Source organism: Haemaphysalis longicornis, unplaced genomic scaffold (genome assembly GCF_048455015.1).
Source record: "Haemaphysalis longicornis isolate Haplotype H1 unplaced genomic scaffold, Haemaphysalis longicornis Haplotype H1 scaffold_9, whole genome shotgun sequence".
NCBI classification, from domain to species: Eukaryota; Metazoa; Arthropoda; class Arachnida; order Ixodida; family Ixodidae; genus Haemaphysalis; species Haemaphysalis longicornis.
The window spans coordinates 97,819,935-97,840,642 of record NW_027526460.1 but is presented as its reverse complement, the minus strand read 5'-3'; positions in this window follow the sequence as shown (position 1 = coordinate 97,840,642).

The window sequence follows — 20,708 nt, the reverse complement described above, 5'->3', positions numbered from 1 at the left end:
AGGATGCCAACGCACCAGGAAGACTCCTCTCGAGCTCGGGTCGTGAAAACCCGACGAGCTTCGAGTCTCCTACCTGGACGTAGTGCTCCTCAAACCTCCTCTGTCCACAACTCCCAGCGTTCTTTTCCGTTCCAGCCTGGCCTCCCAGCTTTTCGGTTTTGGCTAGTTCCGCTTGCTACTTCTTTATCGGCAAGGCCGGGTGAGGGCAATCCCTTCATGGTCATGTTCCCGCACTTGCGCCACCGTGGTCAAAAGGAGCGCGTCACCTCAACTATTCCTGCCAGGAAGGGTGGATGTTTAAGGCGTCATTCTGGCAGCTGAGTGTGGTTCTTGGCCTTGTGGACTCTACAGAGACACACTGCTGAGTAGCTACTCTCGCTGTTCAAGGGTTACCTTTGCAATTTAAGATTTGCAAATAGAAATCTCGGCAGATGCCATGGAGCAACTATAACAAGTATCCGCTTAGTCAATGTCTGTACAGGTCAGTTGGATAACCATTGTCCATAGAGGAAGCAGCAGGACACCAACACGCGTATCGAGATTAATAGATCAGTGAAGACTGCTACATTAATGTACTGGACTAAAGTCTCGAAAAGCTCCAGCTTATCACCTTCAACTATGTCACCTACACAACTTAGTGGAATATTTCAACACTTTTTACAGGCTGAGGCCCACGTGATTTGTAGTCAAAATAGCACGAAGCAGGTTTTACTGAGCTCACCCAGACACATCCCAATTTCCGTTTGTGGGAATGCCAAAAATGAAATAGTGGAACTAAAGCTGCCAGGAGACATGTATGTGCGTGAACTTCACAGAATCGAGCCGCTCTGCTGATAACATCGGCTATTCCTTATAGAGCACAGTGCAGGACTTCCCAACTGAAAAAGAATGTTCTCCAGTAGATGGATCCCATGATGGCTTTAAGCTGACAGCCGAGCAGATCGGTCGCCCCCCGCTTTGTTCTGGCTTTTTTTAGCCAGATAAGCTTTCTGTGACGCTGCAGCCACCCAGAATTACCACCCATCGATTGAGCTCGTCACCCCCTTTCGGATACCACCCAAGGCGAGCTGGAATCAAGATTTCCCTGAGTGACAACCCATTCGAAGACCACGCTACCGCTCCCCGCTAGCCCTAACGCCGGCGCATCGCTAGCTGCGTGCCGTTCTTCGCAAGCTACGCCGCGTCCCCCTCCCTTCGCCTCGCGCCCCAACAACGTCGCCTGGCCAGGCGCCTTAACGGCACGTGCGCCGACGTTCTCCTCGCCAACATGGAGTGCGCCGTAGAAGGCTGCGCCGCCACTCCCGAAGAACTCGACGAACCCGGCTGGCTCTGCATACGTCGCAAGCATCGCCAGCAGTCCACCAACGCGTCAACCACGCCGCCCCCTCCGGCGAACACCCCGCGACGGCCTCCGACCAACAAGCGCAATAGGCCCAAGCGTCGTAACCGCAAAGTGCACCCCATTGGAGACCCCCTGCCCGAATATGACATCAAGGTCATTCTGCGCCCGCAGGGTGGCGTAGCGCTCCACAGCGTGTCAACTGCCCAGTTCGCCGATGCGATTCAGTCTCGGGCCAATATCCCAACCACTGTCGAGGATCAAATTCGCATCCAATACTGCTCCAACTACGTTAACGTAAGCACTCCCTCCGAAAACCGTGCTCAACAATACCTCTCGCTGACGTCTCTTGTGTTCAACGGCACCGTATTCCCGCTAGCCAACCACATTCCAGCTTTATCGAACACCACCACTAGGGTAATATTCGACATCCCTCCCATTGATTCCGCTGACAACATCCTGCGCAGCCTCATCGAATACAAACCACCTCCAAATCCTCGACGCTAAGCGTCGCCACAACTCCACCTTAGTACAAGTCTTGTTCAGCGGCACCGTCGTCCCCTTTTGGGTTCGATACTGGGCCGTCCTTCGCTGCTACCCGTTCAAGCGCAAGACAGAAACCTGCTTCAACTGCTGGACACCCGGCCATCGCAAGGATGTATGTCCACATCTTCCGCCAACCCCCCGCTGCACCACCAGCGGCATCGTCGCCCCTACGGACCAGCACCCATGCGACCCCACGTGCGTCTTATACTGCGGCAATCACCTCACAGGAGCTGCTGGATGCACCAAACGATTTCAACCGCGCCACCAGCAGTAGCCACCCCCCTGCTTCGCGACGCGCAAATTGAACTTTCAAAAACTCCTGTTCGCAGTACCGACGGAGCCGATTTCCTCTGTTCTGCTGGCGGCAAGACCTACAGCAGGCCACCCGACAGCCTCGAGACACTACATCATCGACATACAACGTACAGATGAGCTCCCAGGGCTGGGTACCACAGGCACCTTCTGCCCTCGTTACTACACCTCCCTCCCAGCATAACGCCCCCTTACATACGCACCCCTTTTAGCTGAAATACGCCGTACCCAGCTTTTTCGCTCAAAATTCCAACCTCTCAGGAACCTAGCAAAACCACTTTAGGAAAGTGATATTTGGCATAAGCCAGAAGTCAACGGGAAGATGAAAAAACTAAAAGGCCAGGATTCTAAATATTTTTTGTGTAATTCGCTGTCAAATCTTACTCCCCATGCATTTCTATGGGATAGTTTCCGTGGCTCAGGCACCTAGTCGCGCAACGTGCGCGACTGGAAACTGCACAAAGCAAGTATTCACCCCAAATATTAGTTGTGCAAAAGAACTTTTCATTTCGCTAAAAAATTGCAGAGTAATTACTGTTGAAAGGACTGCCATGAGCGGGAAAGTTGCACATGCAATCTTCGCGCGGAAGTACTCAGGCTTCACCAAGAAAATGAGACTCTCCGGCGACAAATTCAAGAGCTTACCCTCGGAAAACCTTCCCCAGACACTCACATGACATCTACGGGCAGCAACGCGCACCTACCACCAAGCGCGAGGCCCCCCAAGACGACCCTCCCACTACCACGACACACTTCCACCCTGTCCTAGCAGAAGCCTTCCACGCGCAGAGGCAAGAATACCTGAACCTTCACAACTCCCTCATCGCCTCACAAACAGCCATGCAGGACTCCATTACAGGCCTACACAATGAGCTTCTCTCTTGTATCAAGGAACTGCTCCCATCCAACTCCCCGTTTCTCGCGTCTTCTGTGCCCTCCAGTGTACCCTTACGTAAGGAACCCTAACCTGATGCTGGCCTCTAAATCTTTCGTTCTATGGTAATGGAACTGCAGGTGTTTCCAATCCAAACGCGCTACCCTCCTGGCATACATCACCACTACTCCTACACCCCCAGCTGCCATTGCACTGCAGGAAACACGCCCCACCGCCAAACTCTGCGGGTATCAGTCCTTCCAAGACCCCCGCTTTCCCATTGTAGCCACCCTGGTACAACGCAACTTGCGGGCTGGCGTCACATCACTCCCTGTCACCACCATACCGCACCTCTTAATCACCATCTTTCCCTGCAAACCCTCACAACCTTCAATAGACATCGCAAATATTTACAGTACACCCAAACAACATCACAACTTCCACACCCTCATCATGCACGCTATTCGCACGGCCGGCCGCAACCCCTTAATTATTGTTGGCGATTTTAACGCTCCACACTTAGTGTGGGTTTACACTCGTGCCACGCGCAAGGGCCGTCTACATTGGGAAGTTTCACACAACCTCCGCCTGACCTAACCGCATAGGCAACAGTGTTCAATGGGGCACCACCCCCGACCTAACCTTCTCGCATCGAGTGTCAAAAGTGTCCTGGCAAACCCTTCCAGACACCCTGGGTAGTGATCATTACATCATTCAGACCACACTCCATCTTGCCCATCATTTTACCCAGACGCCGCCACACCAACACATCACTGTTTGGGACGCGTTCCGTACTGACTGTGCTACGCTACCTGCCCTCACTCACTTCGATGAAGGCGCGCTCGAGCAATGGATTCGTGATATGGAGATATCACGAGATATCACGAAACACAGTCACGACAAACCAGTTTACCCAGAGCTTCCCAGCCCCTATGCAGATTCCCGCCTCCTCCATCTGTGGGAAGCCTACCGGAGTATCGAAAAGCGCTGGCGCTCCCACAAACGCCCAAGGGCGCTCAAACGCAAACTTCCTAGCCTACAAGTTCCCATGCATGCTCATGCCGCCACACTTGCTCGGACTCACTGATATCAGATTTGCGACGACGTGCGCGGAGGCCTTTCCATGAAAAAGACCTGGGCCCTCCCCCGCCACCTCTTTGATCCTACTTCGTCCAAAACCATCACAAGTACTCGCCTGCACTCGCTCATAAACAATTACCCAGGCACGTCCGCTGAGCTTCTAGACAAGCTTCGATCCATGTACATTCCTACTTTCTCATTGCAGAACTCTTCCCTTCCCCATTACTTCGGACCTCCGAATGTTTCCCTCGATCAAGACATCACTGTCGCTGAGGTCAGGCACGCTATATCCAAACTACATAGACAAACCGCTCCAGGCTCCGACAAGGTCACCAATAAGATCTTGCGACAACTTACCGACCATACGATAGATTGCCTCACAGCCCTTTTCAATCACCACTGGTCTCGAGGCACGCTCCCATCAACGTGGCGGCATGCTGGCATCTCATTAATTCCCAAACCACACAAATCTATTACATTGGAGCACCTCCGTCCGATATCACTCACCTCTTGTCTTGGAAAACTGCTCGAGCATATAAACACGCGGATCACCACCTACCTCGAAATCCATTACCTGCTCCCGCACACTCTCACTGGTTTCCGCCAAGGGCTGTCCGTACAGGATACGCACCTCCGTCTCTATCATGACATTATAGCTAACCCTTCCAAGGCGGACACTTCGGCCATTATGGCACTTGATCTCCAGAGAGCATTGGACAACGTCTCTCACGTAGCCATTCTTAACTCTATAAACTCGCTTGGACTTGGCGCGCATACCTACTCTTACATCTCTCCTTTCGTCTTGACCGCACGGCCACTACGATTCGGACCCCTCCAAACCTCGAACTTCCCATTCCCCGCAATAGGCACACCTCAGGGTTTCGTAATATCTCCTCTTCTATTCAATCTGGCGATGATCCCTATGGCCACTGCCTTGTTCTTCATCACAAATCTCCCCACTTCTATCTAAGCAGACGATATTACGTTATGGGTGAAATCAGGTAGCGATACTCTAATCGAACACACACTCCAGCAAGGCGCAGACATTGTCCAAGCAACTGCTTCTCACTTAGGCCTCCAGTGCTCCTCGCACAAATCCGAGCTACTTTTGCACCCCCCTTGCAAGCAAGCCCCCACGGAACCCCCATCACAGTTTACGTCGACAACCATATCGTCCCTCATGTCTCCCTCCGCGTGCTTGGTCTCACCATTCAGGCCAACCAGGGCAACGCGCGCGACCACCTTAGCTAAACTCCGATTGCACGTACTTCAAACACTCAACCTCCTAAGAAGAATTACCACACGGCGTCACGGCATTTCCGAACCTGAACACTTGCAACTTCTTCATTCCTTCGTACTCTCTCGCTTTGCGTTTTACCTCCCGTACTGCAAACTCAATGCCTCTGACAAAACAAAACTAGATTGCCTACTAAGACGCATATACCGAGTTGCGCTTCTAATACCTCCCAGCGCCCTCACCAGCCGTGTATTAGCCCTGGGCATTCACAACACCGTCGATGAAATCATCGAAGCCCACCACACAGCCCAGATAGCCAGACTATCGCGCATGCTTCCCGGCCGCCCCCTTCTCGCAGCGGCCCACCTGACCTCCCCTTTCCCCTCACCTATGGTCTCCCTTATTCCCACTACGCTATGCCAACTCTTGCATATACGCCCACTGCCTCGCAATATGCATCCACACCACCACGCCGACCGCCGACTGGCCAGGGCAAGACATTTGCAGCGCACATTCCCTCCCTCCCCGCATCATTTATACGTCGATGCAGCTAGCTACCACGATAAGCCGGCTTTCCCCACAACCGTCATGTCATCGCTCGACAGCCCTCTCTTGGTCGCACTAACGATACATACATCAGCTACCACTGCGGAGGAGGCGGCTATCGCCCTCGCCCTAGGACAGTCTCCCACACCCAGAGTTGTCCTTTCGGATTCTCAGTCGGCAATTCGCAACTTCTCTGCAGGGCTACTCGCCCTAATCGCCCTCAAAATCCTCTCCCGCAGAACACCATTCCACCCCGTGGCTCTGCTGTGGACCCCGGCCCACACGGGAACAGAAGCCAATGAAGCGGCCCACCGTACAGCTCGACCTCTTGTCACCCGAGCAGGCCCTTCTTTCGGCTGTACCCATGGCACCCTCAGCTTCCGGGACGCTGTAGTCTCGTACCGGGACATTACCCAGCACTTCCGCCTCCTCCACAGGATATATCCTCCCCCACACCCTTCCCTCACCCACGAAGCCGCTCGCCACTGGCGGCTACTTCAAACCCACACAACCCCCTGCCGAACCCTCCTTCACCGCATCAACCCCAATCTCTACCCTTCGCCTCTTTGCCCTCAATGTCTCCAGCCGGATACCCGCTACCATTCCCTTTACGAGTGTCTCCACGACCCATTTCCCCCTTTTCCTTCCCCCTTACAGTGGGAGCAAGCCCTGGAGAGCTCCGACCTGGAAGTGCAGTTGGCACTAACCAACCGGGCCGCCTAGGTCGCGGAGAAGATCGCATCCTCTGCCACTCCTCTCCCCTAGACCCAGTTTGCAAATAAAGTGTTTCTCCTCCTCCTCTGGCGATTTCACTTTAATTAACTTGTTTGACGTTACCGCATCCCTCGAAACTATTTCAGAAGCAAATAAGCACCATAGTTGCAAGTATGGAGGCCTTCGATCGAATGAAGCCGAGATTACAGCAGTTGTAGAGATTAATGCACAATCAGCACAGGATGTAACACCACTAGTTATGGTTGCATATCTGGCTTGGTTTCTACCCAACATTGCAGAGGTTTTACAGCCTCACATTTTTCTCCTTAAAGAATAATGTGGAGTTCCTTTCAATAAACCGAACTTGGTAAGTGGAAGCAGTTGCACACCTGCTTTGTTTGAACTTGGATCTACCGTTTGTAAAATACAGGCCAGAGACCTATGTAGGTATAGGCTGTGCTTCCATCTGTTGATGGGCACAGGAAGGCAGGCGCAGATTGATAAGGAAGGCCGCGCGCATGGGAATCTGTGAGAGGTTCTCGAGCTATTTCATTGGTAAGCAGTCTTTTATGAAAGCGTTCACTGACGATTTGTTCCGATGTTCACCTTGAAGGCACTAACTGGTCTCTCGCCAAGGTTGCAGCGTCGGTGGGTGTGCTGCTTCTTCGACATAACGTACGTGCCAGTGGAAGAACACACTTCCAGATGCACTCATGGCTGAGGGCAGGGCTTACAGCTTCGGCCTTGGGATCTACTACAAATCGTAGACTTCGTAGGCTTCATGACACCGAGCGTGCCAGTCAAGCTGTATGTGAACCACAGCTAAAGAATAGTAAGAAAAAACCGCATGCAGCTATGAAGGTAAAGCAGGGAATGGTCACATAGAAGAGACTTGTGTCTGGACGTCAAACAGTTCTCAAGTTTTGCCGGAAACTGTTTCATTGAAGATCACCCTTGGTATGGGTAAAACAGTTCCTCACTTTCGCTGACAAGATATCCTGGGGCTTCCGCATAAAGAAGGTTACAAAATCATGAACATTCTGGCATAAGCGAGACTGTGTGGTCGCCCAAAATTCGCAACAGGAAATAGCAATGAATCTCAAGGACGAGGGTGGTTGAGGTCGTACATTTGGATAAACTATTCACAGCGACTGTTAAAGCATCACATCTCAATCCTCGGTCTCCATGTGATACCCGACAATGTCAGAGGACGGACCTCAGTTTTGAAGGATTCCTACTTCGGGATGAAACTTTCTCTTAATACGGGTTCTGCGCGGCACGTCAATCCCATCATACCTCAGAAAACGAAGTGGTAGAAACCGCCGTGAGGACCATTAAACCGTCGACTTCGAAGTCGAGAGACCGTTACATATTGGGTGCGATCGCCGGCCCGTTGGCCAACGGATCATGCCTGCAATGCAAGACGCACAGGATATGTTTAGTAGGCGCCGCGGCTGGGGACATGCATTCTACTTGAGAGAGCGAGAATACACATCTTTTATTCGTCGAGCAGAGGATGATGTTATGGGCCTCGTCCCGTGTAAGACATCCCTATTCCGGAATTCCTTGACTTTGACTGGCTGTCCTTGCGGGGCTAACCAGGTTGAGCTGGGTATCGGGGTATAGGCTGTCTAGGGAAGCCCTCCATGCCATAACAGACACGATAGAAGAGACGCAGTACACGAAACACCAAAGAAAACACGGAAGTCAAACAGTGCCGTGATGCGGTCGCAACACAGGAAGTCTTGGGATGGACATTTCCTTTCGGGGTTAGGCGACTGCGTCTGGTTGGTAGTCGCTGGTAGCGCGCGCTCGGTGCCCCATGATGAGGCGCTATCACAGGTGTGCTCCGCCCAGCCTCTCTGTCCCGATCAACCAGCGGTAGCTCAACTGCTCAAGTCTCGTTGCCCCGGGGGTCTCGTTCCAGTACTGCTCGTCCACTACTGGGCTCGAGTGCCTGATGTTCCGAGCACAGTTCTCTGGTCTCGAGGTGGGGGGCGGTCTTTAATCCCCCTAATATCCTCACCGTTGACGAGCGATGGGAGATCTTGCTATCCAGCCCCGGCCCGGAAGACAAGCTCCGACTGATCCACAGGGGCCAGGCGGCCCTGGAAGCATATAGAACCCGTGAAGAGGGAGCCACCCCATCGGGCGCTTAACGCGCTCTGTCTGACAATAAAAGTTGTTTCCTTCCTTCCTCTGGTCTCGCGCACCCACACGCAACTTCCTCCTCTTCAATCGCGAAAAACAGCGAAGGGACGGGGGCGGAAAACATAAAAACATAGTAGAGGCACCTCTCCAGCCCAGGCCCGCCAGTGTCAGTGATGGTGGTGATGCCAACAAAGCGCTGGTGCAGACAACACGAGGGGTAATGGTGGCGAGGGTCAATCACTTATTATAAATACCCCTCGCCAGAGTTTTGGAAGATAACTTGCTTGAAGAGGGATGCGTCCCACAGCGCGCCAGCACCATGCAAAATTCCATCACCAAGCCATCAATCGAAATGCCAGCTCGCCAGTACTAGTACAAAAGGCTTGGCACTAAACGCCGCATCCTAATAGGCAAAAGAGGCACACGCATGTACATCGATCACGACGGTGATATCACCGGGACCACTTACTGCCACCACATGCCCTCATCACATGGTCAGCATGACCACAAAACGCACAGCTTTCGCGACGAATCTGATTTGAAAAAGGCGGCCCGTGGGTCACTGGGCTTCACGTGACTTGTTCAGCGTTTCCCTTAGACCCTGTTCTGGCCACGTGCGCTTGCAAATTTTGCTAGCTCTCAAGAACCTGGCGACATTCGCTTGCACGCCTGACTAGTGGAAGGTCGATGACAGCCGGACCGTTGCGCTTTGCGCACCTTGATGTCCGGAGCGTCCAACTTCGTGCGCCACCTTTAAGACCCGTCGCGGAGGCCAACCGACACAATGTGTTCCATCGTCTTCCGGCCTTCACCACAAAATAGATGCTCGCCTACCGTTTTGTTGAGTGTCGGCCGTTGACATCAAAGCATCTTAGAGTATACCATCCATCTTATGCTATGCGCGCTCTTCAGCTGGACAAATTTGCAGGGAGTTGCCGGGCGCAGTAGACCACATATCTGATTTCCGCTGTGGGCCGCGAGATAGACAGAGGGTGAACTTTATTAAAGGAAAGGAGACAAGTGGCCGGTTTCTTCAGTCCATGACCCCGTTAGAGCATCCAGCCGTCTCAGCTCGGTGGATTAGCCGAAGCTGATCTTCGACGCTCGAGCTGGCCAGTTTTCCTTCCCACAGCTCAACCGAGGGGTTAGGAATCGCGGAAAGTGAGGGGTTGAGCTGGCACTTCCACCCCATGGGGTTCAGAGTGCTGGGCGCTTTGCAGAACCGACACTGCGAGTCAAACAGTGCCGTGCGGCTTGGTAGGGTGGGGAAATGTGTTCGTTTGCCGGAGACGCCAGTAGCGCTCCTCTTTCTTGCTGACAGGGGTGTGCATGCCGGGGGGAGCGTAAGCCGGTCTAGCCTATGGTATTGAGTCCCCTCCTGGAAGACTGGAGGCAACTGAGTAGTTCAGTCCTCCACGACGGCACTTGCGCGCTGCACACTGTCGGCGCTGACGCACTCGACATTTCCGATGATCACGTCAAAAACCGGTTGGGTAACGCATTTTGCGAGTACCCTCCTGTCGTCGAACTCCCCAAGCAGCATTGGCTTATGACCAATAACTGGAAACTCCATTGGAAGCCATTGGCGTCCGAGCTACCGGCCACCCATCGGTACATCAGGTGAAAGGTTGCTCGGGTTCAAGAAAACGGTGTCCGGAAGCAGCATCACACAGAAAGCGCATCGGAGGCCAAGCTTTACCCATTGCAAGCGATAAAAGCATGCGGTCGGCCAAGCGTTCCCATCGCGTTTCAGCACGTCGGTCGCGGGCATAGAGTTTCATACTAATGTATACTAGAGGGAAATCTGGGGCCACTGTCTAGGGGAGCCGCGCTTCCGCGAGCGTTCCGTCATGTACTGGGCAGGCACGTTCCACTTGTTCTTGGCATGGCTCATGAACAGGCTGAAAAGTTGGCTATGGCTGCAAAAAAGCAACAATATTACCGTAGATGGTTCATGAATTTTGTTTTGTTATTATAAAATTGAACCTCCAAATGTCAGTAGTTCTTTAGAAGCTTAATGTACGATAAACAAAAAAAAATGATACTTTATTTCGTTGATTTTGGCTTCGAACAAAAAAGAAGCCGTATGGCCAAGCAGGCGAGGAATTTCGCTAGCAGCAATGGCGCCGCCCACGGCGGCCCGCGACTGCAGCGACATATTTCCCTCTAGTATATATTAGTATGAAACTCTATGGTCGTGGGTAAACAGGCAACAGCGCAGAAGTGTTTTCCAAACTGGTTACGGCACTGCGTCGCGAAACAAGGTCTATTTAAATTAGACTTCCAGGGTATTTAAAATAGCGTGCGAGATTTTATCACGTTTTCTAGGTATGGGATATATGTGTGTCCTACTGCAACGCTGGCCGGGACTACTAGCGTTTGTACCCTTCCGCTCATTCTTTTTCTCCGTGGCGTAGGTGTTATACGTGTGGCTGTCTCGGGTGTTTTTTTTTTTTAGCATTTTGACCACCGTACGCTTCTGTCGATGCCTGTGACGTGGTTTTTGGTGACAGTTACGTGTGTTTGAAGCATATCTGCCGTTTGTCTACTGTCACTGAAAAAATAAGAGCATACTCTCGTTCCTGCTTAAACGTTTATAACGGTTCAACGTTTTGAATGCTACCTGGTGCTGTGGGTTCTTGCAAAGAAGTAAGCGGTCGCATACTATGGTTCTCTTTGTGTGACGCCAATTCTAGCTATTTTCGGCTGGCGTCTTGTAAGCGTCGGGGAACCCCTACCCACCCTCTACCCGGGACTTCGTTAATTGCCTGCAGTGCGCCTCGCAGCAATTGTGCTCGCAGGAGCGGCAGCGGATGTCGCGACCATCTGCCTAGCGGCCCGAAGACGGGCGTCGTGATATGCATGTCGTACACGTGTAGCTCGGAAACGAAGTCAGGCGTGGGGAAATTGCCGTATTTGCTCGCCAAGGCGCTCCGGCACGTCGACACGTACGCGCATACCGGGTGCTGGCGGAGTGCTTGATTAGTGCGAGTTCTTCCCTAAAAAGGTACGCAATGCAGGAAAATAATATAAAGTGCAGGGAACGGTGCCTCGATGTAACCTAGAACGCGCGGGGGGGGGGGGGGGGTGAGACCGGGCCGCGAGACTGGGCGCGCGTCGGCGAGCGAGCAGGGCAATTTCCCGACGCCTGATTTTGTTGTAGGGCTTCAAGTGTACGGCACGCATAAACAACGAAATCTTGACGAGGGGGGGGGGGGGGGGGGAGAGGTGTGACTTTACAACTTAAGGCGCCAGCCTTAAGTTCTGCTACTGTGTGAAGCAGATTTTCAGGCAAATGCAGTTCTGCTTTATCCTGAACAAACCAAGTGCTGCTGTCCTAAAACGTGACACTGAAAAGTAAATGCAGCATTTGCCGCATGTTTCGTTGGCGAGCTAGAAGTTCAGATTGAATATTTTCACAGGCGCATCTATAAAAGAGGGAGCTAGGTACTATTTTATTTAGTAAACCGCTTGTGTGTAACATTGCAGTGACTGCTTTTTACGTATTGCAGGCTCTACCACATAAGGATGCTTCCCGTGGCGAAGGGGCGGATGGAGAAAAGAGAGCATCTCTTCCAAGTTGGAAATTCGAAGAGTACTGCTGTTGAAACAAATTTTCTTCAAGGCTGAGGGGTTCATTATAGCAAAAATGTTATTGTTTAAATCTACCTGTATTTTTCCGTGTTGTAAGCATCTGAAGCTGCTAAACACAGCAGGAATATTTGGTGAGTTCTGAGCATTTTTTCGGTGTACCATTCTAGTGCTTTGATGTTTTTTTCTGTCTACCATTTTAGTGTTTTGCTGTCATGTTAAAGTTTTTAGTGAATAACATTATTTTCTATTCTTGCAATTGTTAGTCATGTTCCTTGTGGTAAATAACTGTGATGTGCATAATAAAAGTGCCAAGAGAGCTGGCGTGTTGTGGTGCGTCTTTCAGGTAAGTGGCGTAGTTTCTTGTCTCAGAATTAATTTATTCTGACTCGTGCCGTTATGCGATTTTCACGCGGAATCACATTCGCAGTGAATAAAACTCTTCCAAATTCTTTTTTATTATGCTACGGGGTGTAGCCTCCTTGAAATTAAATTTTATTTAATGCAACAAATTTAGGTCATAGTCAAATTTGTTTAAACTTTTATTATTCACATGGTACAAATGTTTTTCAAGTATGCGCGCAGAAACTCAAAAAACGCCTGCACTTCAAATCATTGAAAAGATTGTTCAGAAACCTGTTTATTGCATGACATTATCATTTTGGGCAGAGCCTATTATACAAATTGCTTGCTGCCTGATTTTTGTTTTATACATGCCATTGCACAGACAATTATTTAATGCTTCCAGTATATTATTTTAAGGCTCATTAAATACGTTTCGGTATAGTGGCATGTGTACAACAATAATCAGGCCCCAAGCTAACTCATAGAATAGGCATTGACCATAAAGATTGTACAGAAAGCAAAAAATGTGCATCAAAATATCATGGCGTACAGGTATAGACATTATTAAGGCAACGTGCTTTGCCAAGCATTGTCCAATATTGGCCTTCCAGAGCTTGGCCAATTTTTGGCTTGTCACCTTTCCCAAGCACCAGCCAATAACCAGACACCAGACATGATTTTATACGCCGATTATAGAAACCTTTTTTTCTCTGGAAAAGTTATGGACAGCTTAGAAGAACAAGCAAACAGATGGCTTAAGCGCTTATCAATATGGTTAATAGCAAATAGGCTTGAACTAAACACCAAAAAACAAAATATGTTATTTTTCAGGCGAAAAACAAAAGTTACCCCGTGACATTCAAGTGAAATTTCGAGAGGGTTTGATTGAACGGGTCACATGCCAAAAGTTTCTTAATTAACTTTCATGATATTACCTTTCATGAAACACTTGACTGGACATATCACCTAAACAAAGTTCGCACCGATATTTCGCGCTCAATTGGTGTAATCGGGAAAATTAGATGTTTTTTGCCAATTTGGGTAACGAAACAACTGTATTACTCTTTAGTATATTCGCGTTTTCATTACTGCTTATTAATATGGGGAACGACTACTAAAACAAACAAAGAAAGCATTTATAAACTACATAAGAGAATAGTACAGATACTTGAAGGTGTTCGACCTAGAACGCATTATATTCTATTCTTTCACAACAACATATTAACGTTTGAGAATATCTTTAAAAAATAGCGGTGATCATATATGATAAACTGAAATCTAATGGGGTCGCATTTCACAATGCATATTCTCAAAGGCAGCATACCTACAGCTTTAGACGCATAACATATTGCAGTGAGAGAATACGGACGAACTACGGTACACAAAAGGTAAAGTTTATGATCCCTCAACTACTGAATGCACATCCAACAATTACAACCATGGTGTGCAAGAAAGCCGCTCAATAACGTCTTTTAACTCTTTCGCTACCGCGCCTATCAAAATCGATCAATTTGATCGATACTTTTGGGAGCGCCTTTTCATAGCGTTCCAGGCGTTTCTCGAACAAGTAAAGCTGTTCGGAGTTAGATCAGAAAATGGCCTTTCAAAATCAGTTTTGTTTTCATTTTTGCAACGGAAACGTGATTTTTGACACGCTTTTGAATCACCTGGTTGTGGAAAAGGGGCGTGGTCATCGCGCCTCAAGGCTACCAACGAAGAATGCGTGCAACTCGTAATCACTCTGCACCAGCGCTTGTTTTTTGCTATCAGGGCGTGAATGGGGAACTAGCAAACGATTTTCAATCGTCAGGTTCACGCTCTGACAGTAATAATCCCAGAAATCGGCTGAAAATGTCAAGCAGTGCCTGGTTGCAAAGCTACTTTATGATTTTAGGCAGTTTTATTGCCTTTGCGCAAGTTGTCCTAAGTACTCTGGTAGTTCTACTTACCCCAGGACCATTCCCAAACAGTTTACAACAGTTTCGGTTTCGTTTCTGCATCGCGAAATTCATATTTAGCGCAACTACGCAGTTACCCAACTTCAAGGCTAACTGCCATGGCGCCTGAAGCGTCCGCGACTGATCCTCGAACAAAGCACGCCGCTCCTCATTTCCCCCCACCCTAACCCGATTTCTGCGATAAGAACTTCAGATGCAAGTCAAAAGGTCACACCCAGTCGCCAGATATCTGTTCCGCCGAGGACAGCGCTTCAAACCGGCCTTACACTGCCAGCTGTTCGCCTTCCAGTTTCGTTTTCATGCGAGGGTACATCCGGGTGTCTAATGTTGCTGCTTAGTTGAACTGTCTATTCGGACGGAGTCTCTGATAAGTTTTTGTACTGTTTCATTTGAAAAATGTTAGGTGGCGCTGCAATAGAGGAGGCTCGTTGTGCTGATCTTTTTTAGCGCGCGACTGCTACTCGGCCAAAGATCGCAGGGGACGATTCTAGCTCATCGTACCTCATTTTTGCGAGCAAGGCTACAATTGCGAGTAAGAAGATGATAATAAAGCTCAGCTTTATGTTTTGAGAGATAACTGACCGTGAACGACAACAAACATCAGCCACGGCGTTCCGTTTTCAACTTCATGCATGTTTTTTTCTGCATCGCGTGCTTGTCCCAAATATTGTACTCGCTGTAAATGCAAAGTCAGCCATTGACAAGATGTTTTTACGTTATGTGGGGGCAAATTGGTGCCTCTGATAACGTCAAACCGCCAGATTTATTCCAAGGAACCACCCAAAATTGCACAGTTTGAATTAGAGGTTGGGCTTCACCGCATGACACGAGCACCGTGCGTGCTAACATTTTTTTTTTATATCTCAAAAACTGTTCCGCGCAAGTCGACATTTTTTAAGGGTGTGTTTTTGAAATGTTTCTCTGCAAAATGTATATTCTAATTTTTTTCTACTACCGGTGGTTTGATATACACAACTCCTTTTTTATCATTTTTTTCCACAACTTGACAAAACTTTTGATTTTGATATTTTTTTTCACAACTATGATATATGAAAACCTTTAAAAAACTGGTGTTATTGGAAAGGCCGTTAAATAATCTGCATTTTGTGCACCTGCAATTAGTGCCTAAATAATGTTTTAGCAGAAAAAAAATGTTTTCTTGGACCCCCCAAAATTGGTCAATTTTCTGCGGTAGCGAAAGAGTTAAAAAGAAAATACACACATTTCTACTAATGCTTCAAAAGTATTTTTTTTCCTTTTTTTGTCAATTTCATTTCAGTTCTCATCACTCAGGCTGACTAAAAATGGACGTGTATGGATGTGTCACTTTTAGTAAGTAGTGAAGTCAGATGATTTTAACTTTGGTTGTGTGTAAAAATCGACGTGTATGGATGTGTCACTTTCAGTAAGTAGTGAAATGAGATGATTTTAACTTTGGTTGACTTTAGAAATCGACGTGTATGGATGTGTCACTTTTAGTAAGTAGTGAAGTCAGATGATTTTAACTTTGGTTGACTTTAAAAATCGACGTGTATGGATGTGTCGCTTTTAGTAAATAGTGAAGCCAGATGATTTTAACTTTTTTAGTTAACAAATGGCATGATCTGCTATTGAAAGAGTCTTGGTATTTGCACATATTCCTTGCTTTGTGTCATTGAACAAAGAAAGTATCTATACACGATTGTTATACACTGAGTATTGCACACTGGTCTCGCAGTATGAAGGTTTTTCAGATGATGTTTTAAAACTGCTACAAAACAATGTGAAAATGTGCTTCTTTTACGTCTGAAACATGATCCGTGTGCGCTTTATTGACTAGGACAGGTTGCGGCACTTTGTCAGGCATTAAATTGCCTTTTTTCCAACCTTGCCCTTACATGTGTGACAAATGTACTGTTCTGTACTCTGTAACTGATTGAAATAAAATAATGGTGGCCGAGGTACTGCCAAGCTCGGACAAATTGGACGCTGATGATTTTCCATGCTTAAGCTTCGAAATTTCTGCTGCTAGGCTGAGAGGAAATCTCGGCAGTCCTTTGTCGTCTGCGGGCAGAGGTATATGATCTCTGTCTTGCCCGCCATCCTGTAGTAAGGCACGAGAAATTGTTGCAAGATGACGGAGTTGCAATCCGTGTCTCTAAGAACAGGGATGGGCTGACTCACCTGTCCTTCCACCATCGGCATACGGCTCGTAGTACATGGATTGGCTCCAGGGTCAGGTTTCCGGTGGTCCGCAGCAGCCTTGAGATTGGCTTGTTGGGACGGTGATGGTCCTGCCTCCTTCCTTACAGCACCGTGGTCCATCGCAACTACGTTTTACGGTGTTTGCCGGTGTCGTCGGCGTCTCCCAAGTAGGATGAACACTTGCTTAAACGTTGCCGGTGATACCGAGAACACTGAGTGCCTTTCTTTCCTTGTGGCAGCAGAGAAGGCATGCAGTATACCCGTACGAGCCCACCATCCCGTCAAAGGCATCACGAGTCACGGCCCACAAATCAGAGCGGCCGAGATAATGGCCAAAATTAACTCCGATGTGCCTATCACTAAAGTGTCGCGGCAGCGCGGTAGTGTGATGGTGGTGCAGTTTGCAGTACTTGCACCACCGCCTGCGTGGCTGTAAACAAGCTGCTGCTCCCCGGGAGTTTGCTACCTCGGACCTACACAGTGTGGCAGAGACTGGACATGTGACGACCAGTTTCAGAGGCACCGCGAGGTGTGATGGTTGTAGGGATGGACACAGATCAGAACAGTGCACTGCAGCGCCTGCCCGCTGCTCCAACTGCAGTAGTCGCCACACTGGGACGAAGCCCTGTTGCTCACTCTGGCAGAACGAGCGTCGAGTGGCCATGGCCTAGGCACTGGAGCCCCGGTGCCATGAACTGAGGTCGGTTCTAGCAGCGCAGCGCAGATACTCCGAGATGGTGAATAAACGCAGCACCCAGCAACACTCACTTCTCGGCACGCAGACGCAGCAGTCTACCCCGAGGGATGACAGGAGCCCTCGTCTGCAGCCCAGTGGAAGGCACTCCACTGTCCAGCAGCACACCCCACCTGCATCCACAGTCGTCCCGCCTGCCGCCCCTCACACGAAGCAGCTGGTGCCCTTCCTACTTGGCTCTCGTGCACACCCTAAGAGAGAGAGAAGGCTCTTGTTCCTTCTTTTTCTCTATCATGCTGAGGGTTGGGGATCAGGGAAGAAAAGCCCCATGAAAGAGCTGAGCAGGAAAGAAAAAGACAAAAATATGGTTGCTACCTCTTTCACAGGAATCGGTAAAGCACGAAGGTGAAATGCGGCTTCACAGGAGCATTTATTGTGCATCCATATGAACTCGTACATCGCTATTTTTTACGTCGGTACGGCACCGTTAGACGTGTCGACGTTAGACACTGGATTGCACGCGCCGGAACATTGGGTAAATCCCACTGAAACCACAGCCCCTTAAAAACCGTGCGAACGAAACAAAACCGAAACCGAAACCTAAAGCAGTACACTCTTAGTCGCGTCCCGGATGGCGTCCTATTTATATGCGGTGGACAGTCTCAATTGGCGGTGAGCGCGAACACGGGCGGCGCTGCGAAGCGCGCCTCCGTGACGTCGGCTTAGGGATTCTCGAATTTGTCGTAGGCTTCACTCAGGCTCGCTCTCCCTGCTGGTTTTTAGCGCTCGGTCGACGTCTGATGCTTGTCTGCACCAGACTTTTCGTGTGCGTAACTTTTTGTCATAATAATAGGCTTAAAATCGCATACACTAGCTCAAGGTGCGAGTTAAAGTATCGTTTTCGATACTGCTAGGAAAAAACATTGCCGGCGTCGCCCATTCCTGGCGAAGCCGGTCCTGTGTGGAGCGCGAAGAGTCGGAGCTAGACGTCAGCTTCTGTATTCAGCAATATTTCTAACAAAGGAAACAGTCTAATAACCGACAACAGCGAAAGTGCAAGACCAAAACAAATTCTATGCGTTATGGGCTGTCAGCTTTGGCGAAGGCATTACGATTCCCGGAAACCGTATGTAAGCTAAAACTGTTTTTGCAACCTTGCCGAACGCTCGAAAGTATTATATCACATCATTTTACGTTGTCATGGCATGATAGTATGCCGACATGCCCTATGCGGCGCAAAACATAGGTTGAGTTCCGAATAACCTACTGCGTGTATAGGCGCGTGCTGGTATTAACCAGTATGGGGGCTTATTGAGCAAACCGAATATTATGTACGGTAAAAATTCATAGCATGATGTTTATTCAGACTTGAAGGGATACTTCTGTACAAGTCTTACAGCGATATCATCCCAATATTCAGATATGCGTTATAGAAAAACTGCACTCAAGAGGAGGAGCAGAGAAAGGAGCAAAACACTTTATTTAACAGTAAAATCGAGCTCGTTAGTGGGTGGGCTCCTCAGTCCAGGACAAGAGATTAAGAATAATTTTCTTCAATTCATCGAACCTCATCGCGAGTAGGCCAGGAGTTGTTCTTTACGCCTGAAGGGGTTGGAAAACAATAAAGAGCTGCTTGGGCTATGCATCTGTTTCCATTCTTGCTATACTGAAAGCCAACACGTATACTATTTATTGCGTTCGTTATATATCAACCCTTTAACACCGTGCGGTGGTTACGATAGAAATTCGGGTCACAAAAGCCGCCTTCTAGTACTGTGAACAACGTTGTTTGCGCCGGTTCGCGTGGTGTAGCACAAATCTCCCCATTGAATTTGCATCTGAATAAACAACACACACTGAGGATAAGCACGTTCTAACACGCAGCCATAAGGAAAGTCAATTTGTGAAGTACTGTATGTCTTACAGCCTGAAGAAAATATCCACATGAACGTTGTGAGCCTCCCAAACATCCCCAACCCTCCTAATAAGGCGTTCGTGACGCTGCAGAAAAATTAATGCGTTGGGCAGAGAAAAAAACATTCATCCGATACAAGTCAACTACAATGAAAGAAATAGAAGACATCCGTTTTATTTCCTGCTGTGCGATGCCCGTGTAGGGGCCCGCTGCTTGGTGCGTAGCATTAGACTGTTGAGTCTTCATAAGAGCACCTCAAAAATACTGTAGGGAAGCCTCCGAATTTCGAATACTTATTGAGGAGCCCTGAGCAGTGAACCTTGCAAACAAGCTAGATCTTGGACGACTTACACATGATCATCTGACCGATGCTCTAAAGAAATTTGGTCTCTCCCTACTCGTGTGTTGCAAACTTGAGCGGGATACAGCTTGAAATCATTTAGAGGTGTCAGAAGCTGGCAAAATACCTGAATTGCTGGAAATGCGCTTTTTAATGCACTAGAGCATCAAAGTGGGCGGTTCTAGCACAGGCGCTGCTGCCCCTCACAAGCGGACGACAGCGGCGCGGGTGTAGCAGACGACAGCGGCGCGAATCCCTAAGCCGACGTCAGAGCCAGGGGGCGCCACTCAAACATCTCACCGCCAATACCGTGATATAAGAGGCGCTGACAGACTTCTTTTTCGTGACAAAACCTCACGTGGTTGCATCACGCTTATATAATGCGCCAACGGCCCGTGTCACGTCTATAAACTAGCAGACAGTCTGACGCCAGGAATAAAATAAAAAAGGGGGGCAATCATGAAGCTCCGAGCGATATGTGTGGCTTGTGGCGCATGCGCGTATTCCTCCTCACACAAGCACCCGCGAGCTTCTTTCGCGGTGGCCGACGACGCGCGCCCGACGACGCGGCGAAAGCCGAAAAACATTCAAATATATCTCGCGCGCACATGCGCAGTAGGAGTGGAAAAAAGTTTGCGCGCGGTGAGTTGTGGTACGGTGATTTGTCTCTATCGCGCACGTGCGAGGAATTTCACCGCGGAGCAAGTTCGAGTCCCGCTCTTTGACTCTTGCTCTGGGTAGTTCATAGTTAGCTCCGAGCGTTCGCACGAATTTCTTGACCACGTTCGCTTCCGCTGACATCAAATGTGTGCTTCGAGGTCAGTGTAACAGTGGAAACAACTGCAAATGCGATGGGTTTATTAGGCCCACCGGTCACGCAAG